Source organism: Amblyomma maculatum, chromosome 11 (assembly GCF_055883805.1).
Source record: "Amblyomma maculatum isolate TAMU_Amacu chromosome 11, ASM5588380v1, whole genome shotgun sequence".
Lineage (NCBI taxonomy): Eukaryota > Metazoa > Arthropoda > Arachnida > Ixodida > Ixodidae > Amblyomma > Amblyomma maculatum.
The window spans coordinates 154,579,215-154,601,344 of NC_139354.1; the positions used below are offsets into that span (position 1 = coordinate 154,579,215).

Here is a 22,130-nt window from a genome sequence, read left to right on the forward strand (position 1 = left end):
AAATTTGATCCAGATCATACCTGAAAGGCCTTCTAGATTTCTGTGTTTTCCTCAATCGAAGCTTAATTTTGGCAACAAGAAGCTGATGATCGGTGCCACAATCGTCCCCAGGCCTTGTTTTTACTGCTTGTAGAGCGCTTCTCCATCTCTGCCGGCAAAGAATATAATCGATCTGATTCCTGTACAGACCGTCCGGTGAAGTCCATGTGTACAGGCGCCTCTTGTGCTGTTGAAAATGAGTATTTGCTATGGTCAGGTTGTTTTCTTGACAAAACTCTACTAGCCTCTGCCCAGCTTCATTTGGCTCACCAAGACCGAACTTTCCTGTAATTCCGGATATTTCTTCACTCCCTACCTTAGCATTGCAGTCTTCTATGAGAAAAACGACGTCTGATGATGGGGTGTGGTCTAAAAGGCATTGTAGGTCCGCATAAAATCTCTCAACGTCAGCTTCTTCAGCAGTAGTGGTCGGTGCATAGACTTGGATAACTGTTATGTTGAAAGGGTGACCTTGGATCCGAAGTGAGATCATTCGGTCGTTTGTGGGGTTGTACCCTAGCACTGCGTTGCCCATTCTTCTGTTTACTATGAGAGCGACCCCATTGTTTCTCTTGGATTCGTGCCCACAATAAAATACATAATGGTCGCCGGAGTTAAATTCACCCATTCCGGTCCTCTTGTGCTCGCTGATACCGAAGTTATCAATGTTCAATCTGTTCATTTCTCGCTTGATGACATCCAGTTTACCTTGCGTCATAGATCTTACATTCCATGTTCTATGTGATATATCTCCTTGCAACATCGGACTTTCCGGTCGCTTCCCGACAGATCCACAACTGAGCGTCCTTTTGGCTTTAGCCCAGCCGCTTCATTCGTCTTGGAGCTACTAGGAATCGCCCTTTGTTCATCCCCAGTAACATGTGGGACGCCTTCCAACCTGGCGGGCTCATCTTCCGGCGCCATATCATTAATGGTATTGTGACTGGCCATAGGGTTTTCTTGGCAGGAAATACTGGAGTGGGTTGCCATTACCTTCTCCAGTGAGTCACATTTTGTCAGAACTCTCTGCCGTGACCTGTCTATCTTGAGTGGCCCTTCATAGCAGAGCTCACGACTTCATCGAGTTTCGCAAGTCCCTCCGCCACGACAAGGCAATGATCCATGAAGGGGGAAACGGGATGGTAGCAGTAGCTATCATGCTCATTTTTCTCCCTATATCTTAATTATTGATTTAGAATGGTTAACTAAACCATCATTCTATATATTAAATTTTTGTTCCTACATTACTAACATTATGTCACTTCTCTGTTTTTAAGCCACCAATCTTCCAGTCGTTTTTTGCTAGTTTCCACCGCAGGTTTATTCACCCGGCCACTGTTAGCTCTAAACCCCAGAGATCCAGGAACAGTGATTAATCCTTTGCATGCTTTGACATTATCCGTACTTCTTATCCCTTCCCACGTAATTTCTACTTTGTCAACCCGGTATATTTCCTGCAGGAACTCTATTATCTCATAACCGATACCTTCTTCTTTTAATATGTTCCACAGGAGGTTCCTGCTTACGTTGCCGTACGCCCCGTTTATGTCCAGGAAGGCCAAATACAAAGGGTTATTTTCCGCTCTAGATATTTCGATGCATTGGGTAAGCACGAATAGGCTATCATCTAAGCGCCTACCATTTCTAAAGCCGTTCTGACGTTCTCCGAGTATCTTGTTACTTTCAACCCATGCTCGCACCTTTAATTTCACCGCCTGCATGGCTAACCTGTACATAACAGATGTTATGGTAATCGGCCTGTAGGATTTTATGTGCATACTGTCTCCTTTCCCTTTATAAATCAAATTCATTTTACTCTGCCGCCAGCTGTCCGGAATTTGCTTATTCGTTATGACTGTTTCCAGAGCTTTTAACGTTTCCTTACTTTTTGGACCGAGTTCATTAATCAGCTTGATCGGAATTCCATCTATTCCTGTAGATGTGTTTTTAGGAATATTTTTTTCTGCCTTTTTCCAGTTTAGATTGGTCAGTTATAAGCTGCTTTGTATTCTGCTGCCTTGTGTTGCTTTCTGATTTGCGGAGATTGCCCTATCGTCGCTCTTAAATGACTCGGCTATAACTGATGTAATGTAGTTCACTGCGTTATCTCCCTTTAAACAATCTCCCTCGTTATCTTGAATCCGATCCTGCTTTCTTTGATTCTTCTTCCCAAGCCAGCTTATATGGTTCTAGAATTTTCTTGCTCCGCCTCTAGAGGCATCGAGTATATCAGCCATCCAGCTATCGGTGGACTGTCTTATTTTACATTGGACGAGGGCCTGCACTTGAAGTTTCTTTTGTCGATATGATTCCCATTTTTGGTCGATTTCCTCCTGAGATACCTGTGCTTTCTTTGCCATTCGGTGTTCCCTTGAAGCAGCCCGTCGTTGTTCAATAGCTTCCCTGATTTCTTTATTCCACCAGCTCCGTGGCTTCCTCTTTCCATTCCAGCGGTTTGCTACTTTAATCTCCTAAATTTTCCTCCTTATGAGAAGTTCTACCTGTTCATAATCCCAGTCTTCTTGCCTTCCACTCCGGAAGGCAAGAAGCGCCGCCTGGCTGCGTTGAAGCGCACTCGTTTCGGCTTGGTCCTCATAGAGGACGGCAGATGGGGGACGTAATATCGTTGACGTCACCCTAATTGATCGTTGGTGTGTACTCGTTAATGACTGCGACATTGCAACAAGCGACAAAAAAAAATAGATAAAGTATTTGTCAAAACACTTGCGCATCAATTTGGTTTGAATGTTTACTCTTTGTTATGACAACATGGTTCTTGATAAAGGGAATGGGGCGGGTGAACAGTCTCCTGAGCCTGTGAGCGTATTAATTTAGTTGCATGTGCATTAAACGTCAGCTGAAGTCTAGCGTGCTGTGCCGTCGGTACCTTTTGTCGCTGTCCTTTGTGTTTTTCCGCGCTAGTTGCAATGTCCCAGTCATTAACACCCTAATTGAGAGTTAACTGTTTTAGTTTTTGGTACTTTCAAATTTAGCGCCAATTGCAGTCTTTAACTCGCGAAACCCCCTATCATCCTCACAGTAGACAAGCGGAATTATGAAGAGCGCTTCACGGAGCGGGGCGTGGCATATGAGAATGGCTGTGAGACATGCGGATGTGGATGCTCGCTCCGCGAGGGAGTATTTCATTCAAAGTGTCATAACCCTGACCGCCATCTATAATACCCAAAGTGAGAAACCTGAATGGATGCCAGTTTTCAGTGAACTGGCTAACCTAGAGCGTTTTAGAAAATTTGAGAACCCTTACTTTTGCTAGTGCTCTTCGTGGTATTGCCAGGGGGCGCTCGAAGCGAAAGACGTTGAAGTGGCGTTCAGAGCGAAAGACGAAGAGAATCGGCTCTGCACTTGCAGGAGATACCTAGAATTCGGACCGTAGAATTTCGCCTGTGCCGGCTCAGTTTAGCTAGTCCCAGTGGCCAACATCGTGAAAAATCTGGTGGAGGTGAGGTCTGATATCCCGTACCCCTCCGCTAAGCAGGAGTGCTAGTCACATAATCGAGGAAACGCCTGTTCACCGCACCAGCCGCAGGCAACGAGGCCTACCACCTGAGTTTTCTCCATCGGCCATGACTACCGGCAGCCACGACGTCGTCGCAATGCCTAGAGCGGCCCCTACTTACGTGACATTTCAGAACCCCCGCGTCCCAAAGACCTTTCACGGGGACACCTATGAAGACGTCGACGACTGGTTGCAGCACTACGAAAGGGTAGCTACCTTCAAACTCTGGGATGACGCCGCCCTGCTTCACAACGTCTACTTCAGCCTTGAGGATGGCGCTCGGACATGGTTCGAGAACGATGAACAGCAGCTGTCTTCCTCGAGTGAGTTCAAGCGTCATCTTGCGGCTACTTACGGTAGCTCACATCGCCGCGAACGGGCCAAACGCTCTCCAATATCGGGTTCAAATTCCTAACAAAACCGTCGCGGCATATATCGAAGACATGACACGCCTCTTCAAGCGGGCAAACCCTACAATGTCCGAGGACAAAGAGCTGCGCTACCTCATGCTTGGCTTCAAAGAGCAGCTTTTTGCTGGCCTGGTGCGCAGCCCACCAAGAACTGTCGAAGAATTCCTTGCGGAAACATCCACGATCGAAAAAGTGCTTCAGGAGCGAGCTTCGGCACAGAATCGTACCGTCCACGCCACCCCCGTCTCTGCCGAGTTACCATCGCATGGCATGGACGCATCGGCGCTACGGGCGCTCGTACGTTTGATTGTGCGCGACGAACTCAGACTGCTGCATGGCGCACCTCAACCAGCTTCTACCTCCATTGCAAGCGTTGTCCGCGACGAAGTGCAGCAAGCGCTCCGGCTTTCATTTCCAAGCGGTTAACCTCACCCTGCTCCTCCTCTTACGCCACCTGAGTGTCACCGCCCCACATACGCCGAGGTGCTACAATACTCTCCACCCCAGTCGCCGACCCTCGTTCCAGCTAACGTAGCTGCACCGACAACACCAGCCCCCGTGGTCCAGTACGTAACGGATTCCCGACCATCTAGACGGAAAGCAGACGAGTGGCGTACCCCCGACCGACGGCCTTTATGCTTTCACTGGGGCGAACCGGGTCATGTCTATCGGCGCTGTCCGTACCGTCGACTGGGCCTCGAAAGTTTTTCCGCCGATGCTCCGCGGCCTCGCTACGGCGAATGGCCTCGAGCCGTTGAAGATTTCGTCAATGACCAACGCCGTGGTGTTCCGTCTTGTCTGCGGCAATCTCGATCAGCGTCGCCCAGGGCTCGCTCGTCGCCATCTGCTGCGAGGTCCTCAGGGACAGCGCAGGGCCGATCGCCCAGCAGCCAGCAGGAAAACTGAAACCAGCGACCTTCGGGGGTAGGCTCGCTAGACATCGCTGCGCTGGAGACCCCGCATTGACGCGGACACGGAAAGACTACGCATCTACATTGGAAAAGTCCGCGGTTACCGATTATAACGCTACCTCGACGCCACCACGACGCACCCGCAACGACGACGAATTGCCGGTGAAACAGACGACGCAACAACGCACCCGCAACAACGAGGAATTGCCGGTGGAACAGATGGCGCAAAACGCGCCTGCAACAACGACGAATTGCAGGTGAAGCATACCGCGAACACCGACACAGAGCACTCACTGAGAAGCCTGATACTCGCGAGCAGCTTTCGTTGGACATACCAGTAGTACTGGATAGTCGCCATGTCCGAGCTTTGTTTGATATTGGCGCTGATTATTCTTTTTTGAGCAGCTAGTTTGCAGCAATTCTCAAGAAGGTTTTGACTCCGTGGGCTGGCACACACGTTCGCACTGCGGGTGGTCATCTGGTTACTCCTCTAAGCATGTGCACGGCCAGGGTTCCAATTCCAGAGTCGACATTTGTGGTAAGCTGCCTCGTTCTGAAAAGCCGCTCATGTGACCTGATTCTGGACGTAGACTTTCTTCCTGAATATGGCGAAATTATTGACCTCCGGGATTTTAAGGTCTCATTTTCTACTGAGAAAGCAGTGGCCCTCAGCAGTACACAGCGACCACTTAATGTGCTTCGAGTTTATGCGGACAGTGTCACGCTGCCACCCCGAGCCAGCACCTTCGTTAATATCAAATGCAATGCACTTCACGATGGTGACGCAATAGCTGAAACTAACGTCTTGTTACTGTTGAGGCAGGGAGTCTGCGTGGCTCGCAGTTTGATCCATCTGAACTGTGGTGAGTCCAAAGTACTTGTCACCAATTTTTCGCACGAGTATCGACACCTTTTTTTGGAACACTTCCGTAGCTTTCGCGGAACGCATATCTGAAGTCTCCGAGTGCTTGTCCACAGAAACCGTGCCACCACCCACATCCCTCGACAACCTCGATATTATCTAAGAGCTATCGGTGAGCCAGCGTGAACAGCTGTTTTCATTGTTACTCGAATTCAGACAGTGTTTTGCATCATCGTCAAAAGTGCATCAGACTCCCATTGCCACGCACCAGATAGTAACGTTCGATGATGTGCGCCCAATCCACCAGCACCCCTACCGCGTCTCTTCGACCGAGCGCGAAGTTATTAAGTCACAAGTTAAACAAATGCTCGGAGATGATGTTATCCAGCCTTCAAATGGCCCATGGTCCTCCCCGTTCGTTCTAGTGAAAAAGAAAGACGGCACCTTACATTTTTGCGTCGATTACCGCAAGCTGAACGCCGTAACCAAGAAGGATGTTTACCCCTTGCCGCGGATAGACGACTCTCTCGACCGCCTTCGGCATGCGAAGTAGTTTTCATCCATCGATCTAAAACGTGGCTACTGGCAGATTGAGGTAGGTGAGCGAGATTGTGAGAAGACGGCCTTTGTCTCACCCGACGGCCTTTACGAATTTAAAGTTCGACCTTTCGGACTTTGTTACGTGCCGGCCACAATTCAGCGGATGATGGACACTGCCCTCGCAGGGCTTAAATGACAGTGTTGCCTAGTCTACCTAGATGACGTGGTGGTCTTCGCAGAATCATTTGCACAACATCTTAAGCGCCTGCGGTCAGTACTTGAAGCCCTTCGATCTGCTAACTTGACACTTAAGCCACACAAATGTCACTTTGGCTACCGAGAGCTTAAATTCTTCGGTCGTGTCGTAAGCGCTGCTGGCGTGAAGCCCGACCCTGACAAGCTCACTGCTGTTGCGGAATTTCTAATTCCACGTGACAAGATAGCTGTTCGCAGATTTCTCGGATTGTGCAGTTATTACCGGCGTTTTATAAGTACCTTCGCTGATCTTGCTGAACCGCTGACTCGGCTCACCCGGGGAGACACCTCTTTCGTTTGGAGTCACGAGCAAGAAGCTGCTTTTGCTGAGCTGCGTCTCCGTCTTCAATCGCCGCCTGTTGTAGCCCATTTTGAAGAGCACGGTGAGAGAGAAATCCACACCGACACCAGTAACATTGGCCTTGGGGCGGCTCTCGCGCAACGTCAAGAGGGTGTGGAACGAGTCGTCGCCTATGCCAGCCGTACTTTATCCCGCGCCGAGATGAACTATTCAACTATTGAGAAGAAATGCCTCGCCATTATTTGGGCTGCTGCAAGATTTCGCCCCTACTTTTATGGTCGCCCAATTAAAGTGGTCACTGACCACCATTCCTTGTGCTGGCTGGCCAACCTGCATGACCCATGCGGCCGCCTGGCGTGATGGAGCCTTCGCCTACAGGAGTTCGACCTCACTATCGTCTATAAGTCCGGACATAAGCATGAAGATGCTGACGCGCTCTCTCGTGCGCCCGTCGAGCTCGCTTCACCACACACAGGTGACTGGCAGTTTTCTCGGAGCTGTTGATGCTTCAGATATATCTCATCAGCAGCGTGCTGATCCAGAGTTACGAGCCCTGATCGATTATTTAGAAGGTGAGCCAGCCACAATACCTAAGTGCTTTCCTCGGAGCCTCTCAACGTTCTGCCTGAGAAGTGGCGTTCTCTATAAGCACAGCTCTAGATCTGAGTCGAGAACCTACCTCCTCGTGGTACCCGCAGCTCTGTGAGAGGAAATCCTTTCCGCGTGCCACGATGAACCAACTTCTGGCCACTTGGGCTATTCTCGCACACTTGCTAGAATACGAAAGACATTCTACTGGCCCAACCTTCCCACTGTTGTTAAGCGCTATGTCAAGAGCTGTCGGCAATGTCAGCGTCGGAAGGTTCCGCAATCAAAGCCTGCAGGCCTCCTCGTGGCCATAATACCACCACGCGCACCGTTTGATCAAGTCGGCATGGACCTTCTCGGTCCTTTCCCTCGATCCTCCGGTGGCAACCGTTAGATAATCATCGCCACAGACTGTCTGACTCGATATGCCGAGACCAAAGCGTTACCTAGTGGTACAGCATCTGAAGTTGCCCATTTATTTGTACACCAGATCAAGCTGCGGCACGGTGCTCCGACCTGTATTATTACTGACAGAGGGACTGCCTTTACTTCACAAATGATGGCCGACGTTTTTCATCTCAGTGGTACGGTGCATCGAAAAGCTACTGCTTACCATCCGCAGACCAACGGGCTGACGGAAAGGCTTAAGCCCATTGCGGACATGCTGGCGATGTATGTCGACGCCCAGCACAAGTCTTGCGATGCTATCCTACCATATGTAACATTCGCGTACAATACGGCAGTCCAAGAGACGACACGCTTCACGCCGTTTCGCCTCGTTTACGGCAGGGAGGTTCGGACGATGCTGGACGCAATGCTCCCTTGCCAAATAGATACCGAACTTTGTTCTGACGCCGAGCAGTTTGCTCAAGATGCTGAGCAAGCACGCCAACTAGCACGCGTTCACATCCCCCAACAACAGGACAAGGATTCACGCCGGTACAACCTCCGCCACAAACAAGCTTCCTACAACACCGGGGACCAGGTGTGAATGTGGAATCCTGTTCGACGCCGTGGCCTATCAGAAAAGCTAATTTGCCATTACTTCGGACCATATATAATCTTGCTCCGCCTCAGTGACCTTAACTATGGGGTGCTCCCAGATGGCCCAGAGCAGAGAGGCCGTTGGCTACCTCGTCCAGAGACAGTTCCAGTCCTACGCATGAAGCCGTATTTTGTGCGGTAACTGAAAAACGGCATCTGCAAACGTTCTTTTTTTTCGTTTGCTTTTGTCCACCTGTGTGCATGTGTGCCGTATGCGTCACGCTTAAGGAGGGAGGAATGCCAGGAGGCGCTCGGAGCGAAAGACGAAGTGAATCGGCTCCGCACTTGCAAGAGATACCTAGAATTCGGACCTTGGAATTTCGCCTGTGCCGGCTCAGTTAAGCTAGCTCCAGTGACCAACATCGTGACAGTATTATACTTTGACTTTGCGTCACTGTAAATTTCATTGTTAACAGAAAATAAAGAAAACAAAAGCGGGGCTAGGGATAGAGGTTCAATTCCCGGAGGGAGACTAATTTATATAATTTTTTTAATGAGGAGGAGTCGCACACCTCCTTAATGTCGCTGGGCAACGCTGGCAGAGATTGGCGCGGGGGCTGCGTAGCTGGCCTTGGCTGTGACATCACTTGGTCGCGGCATACGGCATACGCGAAGCTCGGTTCCGACCCTTGTAGTGAAGCTTTTCGCTTCAAAAACGTACCATCGCGATGCGTAGCTTATGCGTGGCTGAATGATATTGCGGCCGAAAGGCAATCGCAGACTGTAAACGTTTGTTTTTCTTTCCTCGTCTTGTTAGGTGAACTTCAATATTCTAGTGTGGTGGACAAAATTATCATCGTCATCATTAGTGAGACACCTGCTAAAAAGGCCAGGTCTCGGAAGCCCCATTAATGGTTCAGTGGTTGAGGCTGCGCGCGGGTTTCAGGATTAAATGCTCAATGCCGCTAGCTGCCGCCCGTTTCACGACGCTTCGCTTACTTGGCCGAATAGCCTATGAATTGAAATTTTTTTCCTCCGTTCTCTAACGAAGTACCTTATATCATGACGCTCTTCAGTGAAAACTATCCTTACGCTGTAAAGGTTTATCATTCACATAAATTTCTCTCATTTACCATCAAATTAAACATTTCGCGCCCCATCAGCGGACGTTGTAATCCCCAGATACTCCCGAACCTGATATACACCTTAGTCACCTTTTACCCTTAGTCACGTGGCTGTTACTCCGGAATTATTGCTCTACATTGGAGTGCTTGACACCCTCCTTCTTCTGTGTTCTTTGATACGCTTCTTATTCCACAGCCTATGTCCCCAGGTGGTCGAAATTACTCCATAGCCCTCCACTACGGCTCCTCTTTCTCTCTTTCCACTTTCACTCCCACCTTCCTCTCTTCCGGTACGGCGCGGTTGAGGTGTCCACAGAAAACAAGTGACACAGCTACTGCGCCTTTCCCTTCCTATCATTAAAATCAAATATTCCACAATCTATGCTTCCACTTTGCCCGCAGTGCGTTTTTTTAAACAGAACGGTTTATACGGCTCATCGTAGTGGAGGGTACTGAAGTTGGCTATCTTCAATAATTCGAAAGGAGCGAATTGACCAAGCAGCGTTGCGACGTCATGACCCAAGGGACGAATCAGACATACTAAGAAATTCTAAATTGGCCTCGAGATCGAGCAGAGTCGCCACCTTGCGGCTCAGCGGAGAAACCTACTCAGTGTGGATGCGTTTTCGCGTCGCGTGCCAGCCCGCAGTGATTTACGCGCGCGCATGCGGCGTGTACAGGAGTGTTTTTGTTTGTTTCGCAGTTCCTGTGAGCCTTTGCTTACCTATACGCCTCTTACAAAATTTGGAGGACGCTTAAGCTTCGCCTTCAAGAGTGGAACGCGATAGCGTTATTGCACCTCGTCGAGAAAACTTACTAAACGCAAGGGTATTGGGGCATCCTCGCACCGGTACCCACGCGGCCCGAAGGGGAGAAGCGGGTGAGCGAAGATAGTGATCTAAATAAAGGAAAGACGCTTGATTCTACAACCTGTGAGGGTGCACGGCGAAACGTCAGGGGCGAGTGGCGCGCCACGTGTCGGGGCAGCGCCGCACATTGCGAGGAGGGGTTCTTCTGTGTTTGCTGCAAGATGGCTCTGGATGTGCGCAGAGCGCAGAAGAAATGTAGCGGAAACGTACTTCGCTACTCGTGTAACTGCGACTTCTGTAAGTAACATGCTCATAATTACCGATATACACTGCAGTATAACGTTCTACGGCATGTTTCTAAGGCAACACCGCATTCACTGGAAGCGCTTTTGTACCGCTTTCAAGCATCGAACTCGTGGCTGAGTGGCAGAAATATACCAAGAGTGAGCAACTGGACGGCAGTGGCAGCGGGGAACTGCCACCAAAAACAACCGGGAGGAGACGGCCGGCCGTCAAATCGCGGCCGAACCCGAACGTCCCGTCCGAGCCAAGGCAGGCGGTGAAACCGCCTCCATAATCATTTGGCCTGTGTGGCCAGGTGGACTCAGTAAAGACGGTGCTGGCTGTGATCTGTACGGCGCCTGCGAAAGACTGGATTGGGGAACGCTGCATGGAGGCTTTATGCACTGTGAGTTTAGTGTTTTGTTACCCGCCACGAACTCTTATTAGCGGGGCTTTTGTTACTAAACATGGCGGTTAATCTCTATGTAACACTTCGTCTAGCATCTTTAAATGTCCGGGGTTTGTGAGCAAGAAGACGACAAAACCAGCTGCGACGCCTAATTCTTGAAAATGACCTTTACCTAATCGCTATCCAAGAAACTAAGATTGAAAGCGAAGAGCTAACTGATCGTATGGCGTCGTCCTTTTCTTCTTTGTATGACGTATGCGTCTGCCATTCCGTCGGCGCGTCGGGTGGCTGCGTTTTATTTATTCGTAAATGTTTAGGCATGAACGTTGCTTCCGTTGTGGCTTCCCAATGCGGTCGCCTTCTTGTTGTTGACTTTTCGTTTTCGAATTATAGTTATCGTGTTGTCTGTGTTTATGCTCCGAACGCGGTGAGCGAGCGCAGAACATTTTTCGAAAGTCTCGAAATGCATCTTAGGTGCGACAAGGTAGTAATATTGATAGGAGACTTCAACTGTGTTTGTTTCGCTCAGGACCGCGCAAAAAATTTGCCAGTGAGGGATAAGAGTGCTCAGCTGCTGCACTCTTTAATTAATGAGTGTAATCTCGAAGACGTTGGCTATTTGTTCTCTTACGACGCACACCCTAAATACACGCATTTTCAAAGGGATAGCCACGCCTGATTAGATCGAATTTATGTCTCTGTTGAACTGGCTTCATTGTGCACAGAGTATGGCGTTAAGCCCGTAAGCTTCAGTGACCATTGCTTAGTAATAGGAACATTTGGCAGGAAACAGCGGAGGTCGCGATTTAACTGGCACCTGTGGAAATTTAACGTGAAGCTTTTAGAGGACGACAGTTTTGTAAGAGAGACAACGAAAGAACTCGATAAATTACTTTCGACGCAGGCCGAAAGCTATATAGTTGAGTGGGAGGAGCTAAAGCAGAGAGTAAAGCTTTTAGCTATCAAACTGCAAGCGCAATTCGATATGACGAAAAAAGAAAAGAGAAAGAAATGCACGAGGAGCTTGAGTTTTTGCTTAGCATGGATAGCATCCAGCCGGGAAGATATGCACAAGAAATAAAAGCCTTGAAACGACAACTTGAAAACATTGACACTGAAAAGTATAAGGCAGCCGTGATAAGAGCACGGTCTGAAAAATTTTGGGCGGGGGAGACGCCAACTAAGCGAGCGCTGTCAGATGAGAAACGGCACGCGTATCAAAAGGAAATACGGCAAATTGACAACCGAGGTGCTGTAACTAGTGACCCTGCTACTATCAAAAATACCATTATTGAACACTACAATGAATTGCTTGGCCGTAAACGCGAAGTCAAAAATGGCTTTCAGGCAGAATTTTTGCGCCAAATGCCAAAGCTCGATGAGGATGCTAAAACGCGTCTAGAACGACCCATATGTTTGACAGAAATAGAAAGTGCGATAGACGCGCTTCCAATGGGAAAGTCACCAGGACCTGACGGGCTTGGCGCTGCTTTCTACAAAGCATTTAAAGATTACACAGCCCAGATTTTGCTTAAAGTGCTAGACGAGTCATACGAACGTAAGCAGGTCCCACCTTCGTTTTCTACCTCGCACATTGTTTTGATTCCGAAGTATGATGAGCCAGGAAAACGCCTGTTGGTGGGTTCTTATTGGCCGATAAGCCTCACCAACGTGGATTACAAAATATACATGAAAGTGCTGGCGAAAAGGCTTCAAAGTGTAATACCGAGTCCGGTTGGGCCACACCAGACGTGCGACATTAAAGGTCGAAGCATCGCAACTAATGTGCACGTGGTACGAACTGTTTTGGAGTGTTGTGACGCGATTGGATCTCGAGTGGCAACGATACAGCTGGATCTCGCCAAAGCATTCGATCGCGTTTCGCACGATGCCTTGTTCGAAGTATTGACACACTCAAACATAGGGCGAGTGATTGAGGAAGGTGTTCGAATGGTGTATGCGAACTGCACGACACGGATAATTGTGAATGGAGAGCTCACTGACAGCATTCGTGTGCTGTCGTCAGTGAGGCAAGGCTGCCCCCTGTCACCCCTACTGTTTGCGGTATACCTCGAGCCTCTCTGCCGGTCTATCATAAACAATGAACGTATAACTGGTTTTATGCTGCAGTCAGCACAGGTCAAAATGCTGGCATATGCAGATGACATCGCTGTATTCTGTTCAAGCAGAGAAAGCATTCAAGAAGTTACTGCCCTTGTTGAAAAATTCTGCCGACAGACAGGCTGTGAAGTAAATTGGGAAAAAAGTGCCGGTTTCTGGCATGGAGACTGGGATGTTACGCCTGAATACTTTTCTCGTTTGCAATGGTCAAAATTGCCGACCCAGTATTTAGGCGTGCCGCTTCAATCGTACCAAGATCCCACCCCTTTCTGGGCTGGCCAAGCAGAGAGAGCGAGAGAGAAAGCTGATTCATGGCAGGTCAAGCCGTTGTCAATGTTCTCACGCGCTTATGTGTGCAATGTTTTCCTTGTGGCAAAAATATGGTACGTAATGAATGTGCTTTCGGCGACGCGTGTTAGCATTCAAAAAATTCACCGTGTCTTTGCTGTTTTCATGTGGGCATCAACATGGGAAAAGTGCAGCAGAACCAACCTCTTTCTTCCTGTTAAGGCGGGGGGCTTGGGCCTTGTGCATCTCTTTTTGCGACAGGTTGTCTCGCGTTTTTTTTTTTCCTTCGTGATCAAAACGACAAATTCTTGAGGACGGTCATGCAAGTACGACTGTGTAAAATGCTTCCAGAATACGTTGTCTGTTCTGGTGAGAATATGAGTGGCGCTTTAAAAGGGTACATGCGCGAAGTTGACTTGTCTTTCAGAATGTTGCATGCGCGTTTTTCAATGGAATACTTGAGCAAAGTGTGTAAGAAGAAGCTGTACAAAGATCTTCTGGATGTCACGATACCGTTGCCGATTTACCGTGCACCACACCGTGGAGGTCCCGGACAGGATGTCTTAAAGCGTGTGAAAAAGATGCCAGTTAGGCCTTCAGTTAAAACGTTCTTCTTTAAGCTACATTCCAACACATTACCTGTTAAAACCTGGTTACATGAAAGAGGCTTATTCGTTCCCTGGACAACACACTTTCTCCTTTGCAAAAAACCAGAGACAATCGAGCACGCCTTTCTGGATTGCTGGGACCCAGTCTTTCACTGGGATGTTCTCCAGAGAACACTAAAGAAAGACCTTCCGTTAGATCCGTATGGCATACGGTTCCTTCCAGTCGAGAGTGAGGGTATTCCTTTGGATTTAGTCATGGTCTTGGGCCTCCACAGCCTGTGGAAAACAAGGATGCAAGTGCAACATGCAGATGTCAACCCGCGTTCTGTACGCGAGAACTTTATCGAGAGTGTGGTGCTCCTTAGAGAAACGTATCGGGTGTTTTCTGATCCACCTGACTGGATCAGTGTGCTCGATGAACTGGCAGTCCTCAAAAAATTTTAAACCTTTCGTGACAGCCGAAGTCTGGTTGTTGCGAGTTTTACCATTATTGTGGATCCTTTTTGAGTTGAAGTGAACTCAAAACAGGCAATAAAGAAAAAAAAACTCGTGGCTGAGTGGTAGCGTCTCCATCTCACACTCCGAAGACCCTGGTTCGGGAACCCAGCCCATCTTGGAACTTGCTTTTTATTTATGAAGTGCATGTTTATTTATGAAGTGCATGCCGGGATTTATCGCTCACTGGACGCCGACGACACCGGCTTTTCTGCGACACGAGCTCCTTAACGCTACCGCGTTAAAATAAATATTAACAGTCTATAACCTCACGCTTCATTAAAAAAAATATACTTGTCCGTATCGAGCATGTCATGCTTGGATAAGGACATCATCCATCGCGGTTTTCGGCGCTTGAGATCCTTTGACATGCAGTGTATCAAACGAAGTGGTACTGTCGTTACCGCTGCGTCAAAGCAAAACAGGTCGTTGCCGTCAATAAAAGTTAATGCAAACGCTCATAAATCGCATATTCCTGTTTCTGTAAGGAATACCGCAGCTACTAAAACATAACCACCGCTGACTGCTTCATATAGCAGAATGCAGTTTCAACAGACCACTCTATGCCTGCTATGCCGTCTGTATGCACGATATAGTTGTGTATTTTTTTTTTTTTTTTTTGCTTTTAAACTTCCGTGGCGGTGTCTCAAAAGTAAGCGCGCTTGACTGCTGATTTCGAGAACGGGGGCTTCAATTACAACCATTTCGAAAGGCGTTCCTCTGCTGTGGGATTTGACTGCACAATAAACAATCCCACGCGGTAAATGTGGTGTTAATAATGAAAAAAAAAAAAGGACACCAAAACCAGCCTTTGCAATCATCCGTCATAGCCGATGCCGCTTTCATGCGTTAAACCCGGGCCAATATGCATTTATTTTCTTTTCTTTTGTTGTTGAAGGCTTCTGTGCATCCGTTAAAGATTTAGTGAGCACATTTTGCTTTAGAGAAATGCTCGAATGTTTGGGAAACATATTCCCTGCACCTAATTGTTACCCTAAATATTACATATTATACCTAGATCAATGTAATTTACTGGTAGCCTATTATAATCATTATATTCCCTTTTCGTCCAAGTGCTGTCTTCCGACAAAACTCGTCATTTTTGACAAAGGGAGCAAAACAGCTTCATGCAGGCCTAAATATCAGTGTTTAGTTTGGGAATAAATACATTTTTACAGTCGCATGATAGGATGACCTCCATTTCTTTCGGAATAGTTTTATATCCGGCATCTGTTTTGGAAGCAACCCTAATATTTTACTTCGCATAAGATTTAGTCACTGCTAAATAATTAACGATAAAGAAATTTTCAGCCTGTAAAATTGCTTCCCAGAACATGACAGTGCCCATGCGCAGTTTATAGCGATGTCTTCGCAGCGAGTAATTCGTAGCGTGCGCTTTAACGTTACTGAAAATTAATCGCAGATTATTGTAAATTCTGTCAAGTGTGTAAAAGTTTTCTCACAGGGTGAAATTTATTCGCATTGCAAAACAAAATATATACACTACTAATTTACCGTTATATATTAACATCACACTCATCAGAAATTCCTTATACTTTCCTCGGTTTCAGGAAATTATTTACACTTAGTGGCGCATGCATTAATACACTATCACATTCTATGACAGTGGCCGCAAAAAGCATCTCGGCAAATTCAATCCACTCAGCGCGGTACACGTGAACAATCAGCTTTCTTGAGCGGCGAGGTTTCTTGTATACTGTCGGCGTGATCTCATTTTTGGGGAATACTTGTGCGTGGTTGTCTGGGCCAGAGTTGATGTGCACTCAGTCTAAAGCAACTCGCCATGCAGTACGCTGTCAGTGCTACATTTAACTTGCTTAATCTTCGAGTCAAGTACGATATAATGAACCAGGCTGCCTCGATTCAATCTAAATTACTGCAGGTCGGAGCACGAACCTTGTATTTGCGTGGGCTTGACACTAAATTCGCCGGTCTCACTCGCATGAGACCCGTGCAAACTGTTTAAAAGTCGATAAGAAACACAAAGCTGTCATTAGGTAGGCTCAAGCATTAGGCGTGTGAGAGCGGTACAGCGCAGGAAACGTACAAAGTAAATCTAGAAGACTGGTGGTTCCGTGCTTTGTTTTCCTAAAATCCGCTCTTCTTCTGCTGCATTGTCGAAATCCTTGGATTTTTTTCTGCAATATTGCAGAAATACTGCAGAAGACACGTATTCATCGCCAACAAAACCGCCGTAGACTCCGAAGCAGACCTACGCAGCGTGCGTTTCTGCGAGCGTCGCCGGCTGCAGATCCACCCTACCGGAGTGACGGTGGCGCCACCTCTAGGTCGATCTCGCGGCGAATAGCCATTGTTGCGTCATGCGTGGGTTCAGAGTGAATAAAACATAACATGTGCAAAATAAAGAGTGTCACACGTCCTAAATCTTTCACCTGTATGAAATAATTACTTACGCCTAAATAAATTATTTGGTCACAGAAGACTTTAAACGTACCACCCTTGTTTCGATATTCAAACACGTTATCAACTAGGCCACTCAACGCATGCTTGTACGCACTACTTGGGAACAAGCGAGGTTATGTAGTTTTCCTTCAAAGGATCTATGAAATATAATGTGCTCTCAGCAACATTTTGCAGCTCATTGTGAGGATGCGTAATCGGGCCTTGCCGTGGTGGCCGCGCGCTGTCAGTGTATGGCAATGACCCTTAGGTGGTCGAAATTTCCGCAACCCGTCTACGGTATTCTTCATTGCCGATGTCGTTCGTGTTGTTTTTGTTGTTTACCAAATAACATATGGCACATACCCACACAGTAGGATCGGCCAAGAATTGGACAGTACAGAAAGCTTTTTGACATCTCCTTGTCTAAAAAGAATATGATTGAGTGGTATAGGAAAATAAACGAAATGGCGAAATATATGAAATAAAAAATGACGCCATAACGGACACGAGAGGTTATCTCTTTTGATAGGTGCGACGAACTAAGAAGCGGCTTTATCATTTGTCTACTAGCAGGAGCTTCATGTTTTTGCTGCCTTGATTGTGCAGCCCTTTGAGAGAATACGAAGCAAATAATACATTGGGATTTGTAGAACAAGTGATGTTTGCAAACTTTAACAAAGCAAACGTTTGATTCCAGTAAAACATTTTCCAACGCGTAAAAACAGACTTCAGCCACGAAATTAGGAGACGCCTCCTTCTGGGACAGAGAGCCATGACTAGCCTTGACCGCCTAGTAAAGAGCAGAGACATTACACTGCCAAACCAAGATCCGTATAACTCGTGCTATGGTCTTTCCAGTTGTAATGTATGGATGCCAGAGTTGGACAGTGAAGAAGGCTGACCGCCGAAGAATTGACGCGTTTGAATTGTGGTGCTGGCGGAGAATCTTGAGAGTTCCTTGGACTTCTAGAAGATCAGATCAGTCGATGTTGTCGACCATAAACCCTAACTGCTCATTGGAAGGTCGAATTCTAAAGTTAAAGCCCAGCTACTTTGGTCATCTGATGAGAAGAGAGGAGTCGCTGGAAAAAGATTTGATGTTTGGAAAGGTTGAGGGTCACCAGAGAAGGGGTAGGCAGCGAACGCAATGGTTAGATGGCATCCTCGAGGCACTGCAGATGAAGTTATGTGATGTTAGGAAGACAGTGAGAGACCGGAAAGCGTGGCGTGATATGGTCCATAGGGTCATGAAGAGTCGGACACCACTGAACGACTGAACTGAACTGAAAAATAGGCCTGTGACTGTGACCAAATAATACTAATTTCTGCCTACCTAAACTAAGACCAAGCTGTTGTAATGGCTTTTTCATCAACCGTCTTCTCAACATAGTGAAGCGGCAGTGAAACAACAGAAGTGATTTCATGATTCCTGTTCACCGCCAAATGCTCAAGCCGCAGAAAGTGCCAAACCAGACCTGTGAAGATCGAAATTTAGATGTGGGATACGGCAGCACAGAGGTCTTAGAGAAACCTCAAGTTGCCGTAAATGGCACAACTCATTACTCCAAGAATATTTCAGATACAGGTAGTCATCAGATCCATTTTGCATTGATAAGAAAATGCTTCTCCAAAACTTTGCGGCTGTGGTGTACGCTGTCGCTGGAGGGATAGATAATGCAGGACCATTTAACACAAGGACCATTTACTTAAACAAGACAAGACTGATACTAGCGCTTCTTGTGTTGTCTAACACAAGGACGATTTACTAATCGTCCTTGTGTTAAAGTTTAGCGCGCCTACCTGATGATGGAAAACCAACTAGCCATCATTAGAGCATTGAATACTGGACCATTCAGGGATTTGTTTTCCAAGCTATCAGAAAATTAATGAAGTCATATTGCTGTCATCTGGTACCCATGTACTATGCATAAGTCTCGAATGTTGAGGGATCAGGTACAGGAAGGTTTTCACAATTGCAGAATCCACTTACGCACACAGCGACAAGCACAACGATAGATAATTGTTATTTAGGGCTACTGCAGGAAACGAGGAGACTTGTTTTCGTAGAGCAAGTACCACCACCAGAACCTCCGCTTGAAAAATTGGGGTGAAGTCCGGAATACGCGCAGAAAAAGACCAATCTAGATGCGGCAATATCTACCAACATCTGTCTTTTCATTCGACAGATATGCGTCGGTTGCTATTATAAAACAAGCAAGAAGCCTTCCTAAATGATCATTCAATTATTGCTTTAGAATAAAGGATGATAAATATTTAGCATTATTCGGGAAAAAATCATCAAAGACAATTTTAAGAAGAGACCTATATTCATGCTTGAAGCACTCATCAATGTAAGTAATGAAATAAAAAACAATCGATTGGTGTATACCTGTCTTTGGCACATTTCGTGAGTGACGAACGCTGTAGACGGATTACCAGCCCTGCAGAAAAAAAGGAAGCAGTCAGTTACCCCAAGCCAATATTCTCCTACATATGACGCCAGTTTTGACAAGTGCCTAGAGCATATTGCAACAGTCCTAAAGAAGTTGAAGTTTACAGCACAAGTGAAGGAGAAAGACGTTGGAAAAGACCCTCGGGCAGGACGCGCTGCCGTTGACCAGCTGAGCTCCCAGCCCTGTCGTCCTGTTCAGGGCTCCGACGTCTTACCCCCGTCGTGACAAACTGGTGGATATGCTGGGTGCGACTACCCTAAAGACTTATCCTCAACCGCTGGAGCTTCGTTGGAGCCCAGCCTTTGCGACAAAAATGCAGCAGACTACCGAGCAGCCCCGAACATCAACACGGGACCCTTTAACCCGTCTGGCGACGTGCCACCGACCACCACGAATGCGACGCTACCGTTTCGCGAGCATCGTTCCTTTGCCGGCAAAGCAGATGTTGATGACTAGCTTACTCATTATGAACGTGTGACCCGCTATAACCGCTGGGATTTGGTGTCTAAATAGCGAATGTTGTCTTCATGACGCAAACTGCCTTGATGTGGCATGAGAATCGCGAGAATTCCCGGTCAACTTGGGAAAGTTTTGTCGAAGCATTCAAGGAATGTTTCGGTGACATAGCTGCAAAAATGAAACTGGCCGAACAGACACTTTCTCAGAGGGCCCAGGCAGCAGGAAAAACTTGCAACAGCTACATCCAGCTTATACTCAAATTGTACGAGATCGTCAACAGCAGGATGACTGAGGACAATAAGTAGGCCATCTGCTCAAGGGCATTGCGGAAGACGCGTACAACTTCTTAATTGCCAAGGACAACTTAAGTACGGTCTCTGACGTTATCCGACACTACCGAACATTCGAGACTCTAAAGGCTCGCAGCATTACAACGAAATTTGGCCTGGTCGCAAATGTCACTACAGTGGCTAGTATTGAAGAATCGCCATCTCAAAGCCTTCTGTGCGCCATCCGTGAAATCGTTCGAGATGAGATGTTGCGAAGTGAGCAGCTTGCCCGGCCCAATGGCTTCCAACCTATGGGGGTGGGTGCCCGCCGATATGCGCGAATGCCGATCACCGACTACGCCTGCCGCGAAGAGCTGTACACCCCGCGACCAAAACCCGACGACCAAAACCCAAAACCAGCCATTATTCTTACCATCAGCGCAGAGATCCTTGCCCTTACTCAAGTCGTACATCGCGCCCATCGCCGGGCAGCTACATCGTCCAGGAACTACCATCTAGATATTCGTCGCGGCCTACCATGCAGGAACCAGCTGACACGCCACTTTTTGATCGACCTCTGCAGCTGTGCTACTGGTGTGATGTCGCGGGTCACATTTTAGGCTACTGCAATCGGCGTGCATCTTTCAGAAACCCCCCGCCAGCATCGAACCGACGCGCCATCATCATCATCATCACCAGCCTGACTATACTCACTGCAGGGCGAAGGCCTCTCCCTGATTTCTCCAATTAACCCGGTTCAGTGCTAGCTGCACCCACTTGACCCCTGCGAACGTCTTAACTTCATCCGCCCACCTAACTTTCTGCCACCCCCTGCCACGCTTTCCTTCCCTTGGAATCCAGTTTGTTACACAAAGCGACCATCGGTTACCCTCTCTTCGCACTACATGTCTTGCCCATGCCCATTTCTTCTTCATGATTTCCAGTAGAATGTCAGTAACTTGAGTTATTTCTCTGACCCACTCTGCGCGCTTCTAATCTCTTAATGTTACCCCTACCATTTTTCGTTCCATAGCCTACCTTTCTACTTTTCCTGTCTAGGTCATGAATCATTATTCGTAGTTCATCCCCCGAGTTATTTAGGAAGGCAATGTCAACAGCAAATCGCAAATTACTGAGGTATTCTACCCTTATCTCCAACTGCCCCCCTTTCCAAGTCTCTGAATACTTCCTCTAAACAAGCTGTGAATAGTACTGGGGAGATTGTGTCTCCTTGCCTAACACCTTTCTTTATGCAGAACTATGGTTGCTATGCAGCCACTATATATATCTCCCAGTACTTTCACGTACGAAACGCAATGCCTGCATCACCGCCGAGGTTTCAACTGAGTCAAATGCTTTTTCGTAATCAATGAATGCTATGTATAAGGGCTGGTTATATTCCGAGCATTTTTCTATCACCTGATTGATGGTATGAATATGATCGATAGTAGAGTACCGTTTCCGAAACCCTGCTTGATCCTTTGCTTGATTGCAGTCTAAGGTTGTCCTGATTCTATTAGCGATTACCTTAGTAAATAGCTTATACGTAACAGACAGTAAGCTGATTGGTCTGTAATTTTTAAGGTCCTTAGAGTCCCCTTTCTTGTGAATGAGGACAATGTTTGCGTTCTTCCATGGTTCCGGTACCGTCGATGACACCAGGCACTACGTATACAGAGTGGACAGTTTTTCTAGCACGATATCCCCCCCGTCCTTCAGCAAATCTGTAGTTATCTGATCCTCTCCAGCTGATTTCCCCTTTTTCATAGTTTCTAGTGCTTTCTTGACCTCGTCCTTGGTCACTGGTGGAACGTCTCACTGTTTTTCCCTACCGCCAATCTCATTACGGCCCTGACTACTTTGGCTACTGTAGAGATCTGTATAGAACTCCTCGGCTACTTTGACTATCTTGTCCATATTAGTGATGACGTTGCCCGCCTTGTCCCTTATCGCATATATCTGGTTTTTGCCACTGGTACATA

The 22,130-nt window shown here is 47.4% G+C and overlaps 1 long non-coding RNA gene across 8 annotated transcripts in view; it reads right to left on the bottom strand.

Moving 5' to 3' along the window:
- LOC146175215 (uncharacterized) overlaps positions 1 to 22,130 on the bottom strand; it is a 110,778-nt gene that overhangs the window by 32,409 nt on the left and 56,239 nt on the right. For all 8 annotated transcript variants that reach the window (XR_014702156.1, XR_014702161.1, XR_014702162.1 and 5 more), the window contains exon 2: positions 19,357 to 19,408. This is a non-coding gene — a long non-coding RNA (uncharacterized LOC146175215). The remainder of the gene's footprint in view (positions 1 to 19,356; positions 19,409 to 22,130) is intronic.